The sequence below is a fragment of the Pipistrellus hanaki genome (assembly GCF_964339955.1).
Source record: "Pipistrellus hanaki genome assembly, chromosome: 2".
Lineage (NCBI taxonomy): Eukaryota > Metazoa > Chordata > Mammalia > Chiroptera > Vespertilionidae > Pipistrellus > Pipistrellus hanaki.
The window spans coordinates 55,966,637-55,969,505 of NC_140504.1; the positions used below are offsets into that span (position 1 = coordinate 55,966,637).

The following is a 2,869-nucleotide window of genomic DNA, read 5'->3' on the forward strand; positions in this document are numbered from 1 at the left end:
AGATTGATAATGAGAGAGAATCACTGATTGGCTGCCCTCTGCACTCCCCGAACTGGGGACTGAGCCCGCAACCCGAGCATGTGCCCCGTCCAGGAATTGAACTGTGACCTCCTGGTGGGGTCAATGCTCAGCTACTGAGCCACACTGGTTGGGCAGGGATGGGGCAAATTTTTAGAGGTGGGATTGGTAGAGGACAGAGGGCATAGTAGCAGCTGTCCACTTCAGAAATGACATTGCCCCCTAGTGCAAGCATGCAGCTCATCTCAAAATGTTTTCCACATAAGGAATAGTTCCTGGTGAACCCAAATCTATAGGAAACTGCCTGGTGGCCTGGCACCAAGATGCTCTATTTTTAATTATTCAACAACCAGGGAGTTTTTTTGTTCTGAGGAGTAGAGGTTTTTTCCCCATAGGCTGTAGTTTTATTTCTTTCTTTTTTTTCTTCTTGTGACTTCATTCAGTTGTTATATTATTCATATCCATAGCGTTGATGTTTCCAGACACATTGAAAAGGTCTAAAAACCATTGATTACTCACTACACAAATCAATTTTCAAAGAATGAGAGAGACTCACCCACCACGAGTGAGGTCATTTTTTTCTTTTCCCAAATTCATTACCTCTTGTCCTCACCTAAGTTTATTGGACCAAATAATACCGACCACACCTCAAACTCTATTTCATACGAGAGAAATTTGGATTAACAAAAGAAAATAAAAGGAGAGGTAGGAAAGCGAGAAACACAATGTGTTGTTGCTTTAGCCCGGAGTCTGAAACCAGGAACAAGAGACAGTGGTTATGACTTAGAGGCGAGACTAAAAACGGGTGTGGAGGTTTGCTCTCAATCGCTGGTCTATTCAGTGTAGGGTGGGATGAGTCCCTGGGAATGGTGAAAAGAGGTGCTTGTTCCCGGCCAAGACGTCCACAGATCACAGCACCTTTGTTTTTCTCCTTTAAAACTCTAAACCTGCTCTCACCAAAATGGTACCTTGTAGCAACAAGTAGCTACTAAAATTCAAAGGATTTCAATAAATAAGAATTCAGGTCTTTATCTGGGCTAGCCACATCGCAAGTGCCCAGTAGTGGTGGGACAAAAGTGGGTTCATAGTTGTGAGTACACGAAACCCAAGAGTTTATCCTATTATTATTATTATTTACTCATTATTGTATTCTTTTCCATAGAAGCAACTGTAAACCCACTTTTGCCCCACCCTGTATATTTAGGACCTGTAGATTCTTGTGGATCAACTAATTAAGGAAGAATATAAATGACATTGCATAGATAAAGCAAATTTGTTGGCATATTTCAAAGGACACATTTATTAAACAGAATTGTTTGTGGAGAAGAAACCCGAGGAAGTTATTTCACAGACCCCATTCCGAGTGGGCAGAGCCAAATGATTTCTGACAAGGAGACCAGAACACTGTCTCTGCCAGGCTAAGGGGCTGATTATTCAGAACATGAGCAGTTTCCTGAGAGGTTCTTTTCCTCTTCTGACTCCACGAGGAAACGGGGGTCCACAAAGGTGTCTGTCTGAGCTTTAACCCAGAGATACCGCTTCTCCCAGGGTTCTTGGATTTTCCTTAGTCTTTCTGTGAGGACGTTTGAGGTAGAAATCAGGGTGGAGGGATAACAGCCCCGGAAGAAGTTTAATCTTAGTTCTGAGCCCTGGGCAATACCCAAAGGGTTCCAGAAAGCAATTTGTATAGTTGAAAGTAAAGGGAACAGAACAGTCACAATGTTCTAAATTACAAAAAAAACCAACCCAAAAAACAAAAAAAACCCCAGCAAATTAACTCCTCCCTTTCCAGACTGCTGGCTGCCCTCCTGAGAAAGCAGCCCAGACACAGAGAGCCCAGCTGCCTTCCCTGCAAAGTGAAGTTATTGATATTTTACTCACGGTGCCCTCGCCGCCCTCGCCGCCTCTTCCTCCGGGTGCTGTGCTGGCCCAGTCTGCAAGCCCAGCTGGCCGCAGGCGCTTTAAAACCCAACAGCAATTCTTTGAACCTTCAGGGCCAGGGAAGGATGGTCTGTGATTGGGAGGAGGCATCTCACATGGGCTGAGCCTGATGCGGCCTGAGCCTGCCTCCAGGTGGGAAGTTGGAAAGTAACAGGAAGTGTCCTGTCAGTAGATGTCTGTCTGCTGCTTTGGAATGTGTGATTCTGACTTAGGAGAGCACAGGGCTCAGCACATCCCTCCTCTGCACCCTCCCCGGGTCCCGGCTTCCCTCAAACACCTCTCAGGACTTTTGTTTTTATGTTGGTTTGATTTGTTTTTATTAGTGTGATTTGATCCTTTATTCTGTTTTCGGTGCATTAAAAGGCCTATCTGTTGCTCTGACTGCTCACAGTCAGGTGTGCTCACATGTATCTGTCTAGGATCACATCGAGTTTGGCTTTTGTAACTCACATATGCTATGTTTATGGGGATAGTCATTGCCCAAGTAATGCTCACACTGAGGCAGCCCAAAGACTGAGGGGCAAGAGATCTGGGAATCAAAAGACTGGGAGAAATTTAGGCACAGAGAGAGTGCTCAATTAATTATTCGATAATGTTAATTCCTCCCACCTGTTCCCTCCCCTCCCACCTTTCTCTGGACCCACTGTGCCTATACATAGCACCAACAATATTTGAACGAAAACCCCTACCTTTTTTAAAAAATGTATTTTTATTGATTTCAGAGAGGAAGGGAGAGAAAGAGATGGAAACATCAATAATGAGAGAGAATCATTGATTGGTTGCCTCCTGTATGCCCCACAATGGGGATCCAGCCCACAACCCAAGCATATGCCGACTGGGAATCGAACCATGACCTCCTGGTTCATAGGTTGACACTCAACCACTAAGCCATGCTGGCCTGGCGAAACCA

The 2,869-nt window shown here is 44.9% G+C and overlaps 1 protein-coding gene across 2 annotated transcripts in view; it reads right to left on the minus strand.

The window, feature by feature from the left end:
• The window catches only part of UPK1B (uroplakin 1B), a 30,873-nt gene extending 28,840 nt beyond the window's left edge, over window positions 1-2,033 (minus strand). Inside the window, exon 1 of one of the 2 annotated variants that reach the window (XM_084871746.1) lies at window positions 1,900-2,033. The gene's annotated coding sequence lies outside the window, so the exon portion shown is untranslated. The remainder of the gene's footprint in view (window positions 1-1,899) is intronic. The other variant, XM_084871747.1, reaches the window with a different exon arrangement.
• Between the last annotated feature and the right edge of the window lie 836 nt (window positions 2,034-2,869).